At 39.3% G+C, this 7,078-nt stretch overlaps 1 protein-coding gene and 1 long non-coding RNA gene across 5 annotated transcripts in view; one reads left to right on the top strand and one right to left on the bottom strand.

The window, feature by feature from the left end:
- LOC116078611 overlaps positions 1-2,378 on the top strand; it is a 78,447-nt gene extending 76,069 nt beyond the window's left edge. Inside the window, exon 6 of the long non-coding RNA XR_004113607.1 lies at positions 2,215-2,378. This is a non-coding gene — a long non-coding RNA (uncharacterized LOC116078611). The remainder of the gene's footprint in view (positions 1-2,214) is intronic.
- The window catches only part of Sgcd (sarcoglycan delta), a 973,571-nt gene that overhangs the window by 851,066 nt on the left and 115,427 nt on the right, over positions 1-7,078 (bottom strand). For 2 of the 4 annotated variants that reach the window (XM_031353949.1, XM_031353947.1), the window contains exon 2: positions 5,928-5,989. The exons of the other annotated variants lie outside the window; for them this stretch is intronic. The gene's annotated coding sequence lies outside the window, so the exon portion shown is untranslated. The remainder of the gene's footprint in view (positions 1-5,927; positions 5,990-7,078) is intronic. 4 annotated transcript variants of the gene reach the window in all.

Raw genomic sequence — 7,078 nt, forward strand, 5'->3', positions numbered from 1 at the left:
CTGTTCTGCACGTAATAGTTAATATTTGAACTAGCCAATCATGTGTGGCCACACTGATTTCTTTGTTCACCCAGACCTTTTCCCTATATAAACCCCTAATTTTTGAGCCTCCTGGTCAGCTCCACTATCTCCTGTGTGAGATAGGTGTGGTGTCAAACCAGAGCGCCCCGAAATTAAAAACTACCTCTTGTAATTACATCAAGGTGGTCTCTCCTGATTCCTTGGGTACACGTCCTCCCGAGATTTGAGTGGGGGTCTTCCCACAGGGGTCTTTCAGAAGCTAAAACTTTAAATTTCTCAAGTGTAAGTTAACTATTAAATAAAGCCTCAGCTACATCAAGAGAGTTGTATCAAAAATGAGTTGCTTATTTCAAGTTACTTTTGGCTCATCTTAAGCTCACCACCAGACTTAGTCCTTTAATAGAAATTAACTGATGAGACAAACAACTTTGCAGAAATCAGAGGGAGTTTCTGACACTTGTCAACCATGATCAATTACAATCAAATGTTTAGTTTTTGCCCATAGCAATTCTTTGGCAAAAAAGAGCATTAATATAAATTCAACTTTTTTCATATTCTAAGTAAAGTTTTAACATCCTATTATGAAGCTGTTGTAATATTAATGAAAAATTATATGAAAAGTAATAAATTGGTATTTTTAAAGAATATTTTTCATTTTAAAGATTAACTATCGATACCTTAACAGGAAAGTAACAAAAAATGTAGTCATTTCCTACATTAATTTTCTATATTTAGTGTTCCTAAATAGATTGGAACAGATTATGGAACTGGCTATTACAGTCAGGCATTTGAGATGTTTTGTTAAAAATTTAATGTTGTCCATATTACTGGGATTTCCTAATGTTCTCAAAAACAAGTAATTGTTGAGCATGCACATTGCACTCTGTTTAAAAGCAGATAAGAGAGAGTTGTATCCCTGTACACATTATTTAAATCATGTTTTTCATTTTTAAAGAAATTTTAAATTTGGATGTCAAGGATGGCACCCTACAATCAGGCATAATTATGCCTAGGTAAAATGGAACCTTTTTTACTGGAGCCCAAAAAAGGCCCAGATGTTTTAATCACCTCGAGAAGAGGGTGTATTATGTTTTTTCCACAGAATGCAGAATCCTCAATTCTTTAGATTCCGGAAAGACTGGTCCAAGCAGCCCTGCCTCTCCTGCTCACAAAGACTCACTGGGAAGAGGAGGGAAAAGTGAAAGACTGGGAGACTTAGAAATTTGGGGAAAAGCATGTTAACGAAAAGTAATGTACTAGTAGAGATATAACAAGCCAGAAATATAAAATAGCCAGTTCCAGGAACTCAAAGCCTCAGGGCTCTGGTTCCCGATACCTGCCCCTCCTGAATGATCCACAATGAGGGCGGAACTAAGAATGAAGGTCTAGTGGTTTATGAGACTCTCCACCCTGTTGACCAGTAGATGAAGATTACATTCCTAGAATGAATGTGTTCCCCTCCCTAACTGAATACCTTGAGTCGGGTCCCTCTGAAAGTTTCCACTGTTTTTGTCATGTTTCCTTGGTAACCCTCTCCCCGCCCCCAGCTTGTGGTCTTTCCCTTAAATACTCCTCACTTCTTGTGTTCAGCGTTGAACTCTGGCCAGCATGGTCACGAGATCGACTCCGGTACCAGTATCCCCAATAAACCTCATGTGATTGCAGCAAGTTTGGTCTCTCGTAAGTCATTGGGTGGTGGCGTCATCCCGAGACTTGAGTAAGGATCTCCCCAGTTCTGGGGGTCTTTCAAAAGGACAAGAAAAACAAGAGAAGCAGATATCCACCACAGACTGCAACAACAAGAACCGCTAACGCTGCTGCTATTCAGCCAAATTTGTTTGGACTTATTGCTGCTAATATGAATTTTTCTTATGTCTCTTATCTGTATGCTATGCTATGTTGTTTGTAAGTTAGGTTAGCCACTAAGTGTCATGCATCATTTCAGTAGACTAAGGCTCATCTACAGGGAGTGTGGAAGGATACAGATAGTTCTCATATGGGACAATTGAAGGCAAAAATTTCAGATAGTAACAAAAGTCATTTGGATACTTGGAACATTGATGAGTTGGCCAGTGAATTAAAAAATAATTTAAGTGCATTAAATCCTTTGGATTGGGTTCAGTACATAATCTTGCTTGCTTTTATTATTGGGATTGTTTTAATAGTAATTATTGTGCTTCCATTTGTCTTTAGAGTTCTTCTGAGATCCCTAGCCACGATGAGGCAGGACATTGTGGAGCTCCATCTGAAAAATAATAAAAGAGAGGGAATTGCTACGCACACTTTGCGTGACGGCAGTATTTGAGGCATAAACTTCAAGGAAAGTCGGTCTCCTGCCTCCGCATTGTCGCCTGGCACCCCAAACTCAGAGGTAACCCAGATGTCCTCGTACTTGTGTGCTAGAGGCCCACCAAGATATCATTTCTCAACAGCTAGAAAAAGAAAATTCGGACATTGCTCTCTGACCTTCACCAATGTTCCAACGTCCTAGTTAAACCCTGGCTTGGAATGTTAAGCCATTCTAACTAATTGCCTCCAGCATTGTGGGTAGGGCATTAAACCCTGGCTTGGAATGTTAAGCCATTCTAACTAATTGCCTCCAGCGTTGTGGGTAGGGCATTAAAGCTTACAGAAAGAGAGACAGCATAGAGCATTCAGCAGCAGGTAGTCAGCAGCATTCAGCATTCTAGATTCAGCAGTTGGCATTCCAGCATTCGGACTCGCACTCAGACTAGAACCAGAGCTTAGGTGGACTAGGACTTAGATTCATGCAGTTCGTAGCCCCCCAGGCCCAGAGCGATTGGGCCCGGGAGGTGCAGCACCTGTTGAGATTCAAGAGAGTGAGCATTTGAGATTCGAGCATTCAGCATTGAAGATTTGAGATTCAAGCCTCTACCCTCCTGGCTGGAGCACCCACAACCCTCCACCCCCTCCGGACTCCGTCCGGGCCCTTGTGGCCCGAACATGCTCAGAGCCCGGGGGTGCTGCACAAGTCCAAAAGAGATGGCTGATGTTTTAGATCCAGTGTGTTTTAGATGGCCTCAAAGGTACCTCGACTACTGAGCTGCCAGATTTTTCATTTCTCTCTTTTGCAATGATTGTAAAAGCCTCATGTCATTTTTTGAGAAATACACTCAGACCTTGCACCACTCATGTCTAGTCTGTTTGTCAAAGCCGAATCCCATGCACACCTGGCCAGAACCCATGGTCCCGTGGAACAAGGGACCCTGTAAGAAACCCTAGTCCGTGACATAGGGCCAACTGAGAAACCCTGTCTCACAAAACAAAAGGAGGAAGACAGTGAGGAGGAGAACAGGAGGGAGAGAAAGAAGAGGAGGAGGAGAGAAGGGAGAAGAGGAGAAGGAGAAGAAGAGAAAAGGATGAAGAGGAGGAGGAGAGGGAGAAGAGGAAAAAATAAGGTGTACAGTTACTGAGGGATTTACTGGAGCTTAATCTCTGACCTCCATGTGCACATACACACAAATGTACACACACATCCTCACATGCATCAGCACCTATACTGAGAGAGAAAGAGAGAGAAAGACACAGAGAGACAGAGAGACAAAGAGACAGAGAGGAGAGGAGAGAGACAGAGAGAGAAGAGAGAAAGAGAATGAATGTCACTGAATGCCACTGTTACATCTCCTTTCAGCAGAAAAAAAATGAAAAGAATCATTCAAAGACACTCCTGAAATTTAATATGTCAATCATTTATACATCCTCTTGAATATTTCCACCCTTCATATTCACACTGAGCTCCTAGGTGAGATATTACTGTCCTGAAACCAGTTATTATTATTGCCTCAGAAGAATGTTGGGGAAATATGAGTGATAAACACAGCTTCAGCCAATTAGAGGTGAGGAAGAATCAACCTTTCCAGTGAAAACTCATGAGGACAGCGAGATACAACTTTTCTAGATAGATGAAGCATCCCAACAGGTTTACAAAGAGTTAAAATGTCAGGACTCATAGCTAAAAGCAGGAAATAACTCTTGGTGTAGGAGGGTAACTTTTTACAATAAATAGCTCCAAAGTTCACACTGTGGCAGGCCTGAGTGATCTGCCTGGTCTTTAAGAATCGCTAAGCATGGCTCATAGATGAAGAAAACAATTGTTTTTTGTTTGTTTGTTTTTGTTTTTAACCCAGCAATAACATCAAAGTCCTTTAAGTAAATATACAAGGTTTCAAGGAAATGTTCTCTTTTCTCCTGTGTCCCTAAAGGTCATGGTATATATGAGGAAGAACAGCCATGTTTCATTTTTACAGAAGCTTCGGCTTGTTCTGGGCACCATGGTCCAGCAGCTTCATTTTGGGGATAGTGATGTCACCTATATTTTAAAGGTATGATAAATGCTCACTATTAGAATCTATTTTAATATTACAATAATGCTTACAGTTTATTGCATAATAGATTTTGGATTCCTGGAAATCTGACCTCAAGTCTGCCTTCTACCACAGTTCAGAAAAATATATACCCAATGGACTGCTTAGCAGTATGAGAAATGGACCACTACATAGCACCATAAATGACCATCAAAAGCAGGCTCCAATTGAAAGGCAAACACATGTATACATATGCACACACAAATGGCTAGATACTGATTGATTCCTATTTGGTGGCCTTCTGAGAATGGCAGAATTAGAAGAGTGTTGACAGCAAATGGGTGAAGGAAACCTCTTGGAAAGGGGAGTGCTCTATATGCCTGCTGTGAAAATGGTGGTTAGATGAATCTGTACATTCATCAAAACCCATTGAATTACAGCCATAAAAATCAGTGAATTCAAACGAATGTAAATTATACCTCAGGATGGCCTGATTTAAAAATCCATAAAATTAAAATGGTAGCAAAAACATAAACGGTTCCCTGAGTATTTAATGTTAGCAGTTATTTCCATGAGGGAAAGAAATGTATGTTCTTGTGGCTATAATTTGTTGGATTCTCAAAGCTAGTAAGTTATTCACAATTTCAGCATCATCAAATGCTCATGTGCATGGTAATCACCTGGGGAACCTGATTCAATTAGTACAGAACAAAGATGCTGCAGCTCTCAAATTGTCCTCAGAGATACAGATGTTTATTGTCCACAGAAGTCTTCTAACAGACCCAAAGACTCTCCTCCCATCAGAAGCTATGTGGCTTTTGCCTTGCTTTCTCCATTAAACCTTGAACCCAGAGTTTAGGGTATGCTAGTCCAGAACTCAACCACTGAGCTACACCACATCCTTATTATAACTCTGCATCTCACACTGGCTGTATTTGTTCTAAACATAGCTTATGTCAGCTTTACTCAATATTTTGACAGGATAATTGTACTAAATATATTTCATATACATTTTGACTGTGAAAAAAGAGGTGATTTGCTGAAAATGTAGGTGAATATTTTATAAAGACTCAGTAAAAATGAGCTAATAAAATCATACCCATGAACTGATGCAGGCAAGAAAGAGATACTCATCTAACTAGGAATAAAATAGATAAAGAATATTTTAATGTGGTATTTGTATTGATTCCTTGAGAATTTCATGCATGCATACAATGTATTTTAATACTCACCTTTCCCTGCCTCCCAGATTCACACTCTCTAAACTTCATGTCCTCTAGTCTTATAGCCTACTGACTCCACTTGGTCCCACATACATATACATGGATGTAGTCAGCCACTGAAGCACATTAGACCTTTCAGAGACCAGACTCATTAAGAAAGCTGTCTCTGTTTCCTTTAGCAGTCAATTGTTCATAGTTTCTCAGCGAGGGATGGGAGTTTACAACCATTCCCTCCACACACACACACAACATCTATGCTGAAATATAGAAATACAGACTAGCTTGATCTTGTGCAAGGTCTTGTGCAAGCAACAATAGGGCTCCCATGTCTTATCATGATCAGAAGATAATATATTACCCATGTCTTCCCTGCTCTGCTCTTGGGATCTTTCCACGCCTCCTCCAAGATGTTGCCCAATCCTGTGGAAAGGGAGAGTGACACAGTTGTCCCACTGTTGGTGAAAACCCTTAGGCACATTTCTGTACTTTTTACTAGACTTATTTTTACTCAAGAAAAAAATATTTTCTTTCTAAAAAACTGAGCAGAATTTGACTGTCTTTATCATAAAAACATATAAAATAAAATAAAATAAAGATAAATTACAATCCAGCACTCTGTTTCCTGGCTCCTCATGCTCTACCTTATGGGGAATACACCAATCTCAGAAGACAATGCTGATTACAATGAAGATGGTGGCTACTGGCAATGAATGAGTAAAGACCTGAGATCTAAGATACATAAACATCCTATGTTACACAGAATAGCCCTTCAAAGCAGAATCTGAACTTTAGCTGAAAAACCCTAAATTTTCACCTATACCACAATACGATAAACCACCAATCTCTCAGCCATAAAATTCCGCTATTATATAAGATTTTTTTTTCCAATAAAGTAAAGTAGATTGTTTTTAAAGCATTGCAGGCATAGATCATCAGTTAAGAGCACTGGCTAGTATTTATTTTTTTTTTAGAAGACCTGGGTTTAGTTACAAATATCCACATGGTGGCATAAAATCATTTGTAACTCCAATTTCAGGGGCTCCAGTGTCTTCTTCTGGCTTCTGTGGATGCTGGATATATATAGTACACTTAAATCCATGCAGGAATAACACCCATACATATATTTTATTTAATTAAATTAAGTTTAAAAGTATTTTAACTTAAAAAATAAAATGTTAAAATATAAGTCTTGCTATGATATGCACCCATCAAGAAACCTATGGTTGGGAGAAAGCTTTCCTTAAAATAAATTGTCATGTTTTAAGCTACCATGAAAAAGCAATCTCAGGGAGCCTTTGCCAATGCCAGGTAATGTAAACATTGCTGTAGACACAACCATGGTTAATATACTGTGACTTATAATCTCTGAGACAGGAATTCAGAGAAAAATAGGTCAAAAGTATAGCACAAGGGGTTAAAATATTACTTCTTAAATTATTTTTAAAAGATTTTATAATTACAGCTGTTACTAGTCTCTCTCTTCTCTCTCTCTCTCTCTTTCTCTCTCTC

Source organism: Mastomys coucha, unplaced genomic scaffold (genome assembly GCF_008632895.1).
Source record: "Mastomys coucha isolate ucsf_1 unplaced genomic scaffold, UCSF_Mcou_1 pScaffold5, whole genome shotgun sequence".
NCBI lineage: Eukaryota > Metazoa > Chordata > Mammalia > Rodentia > Muridae > Mastomys > Mastomys coucha.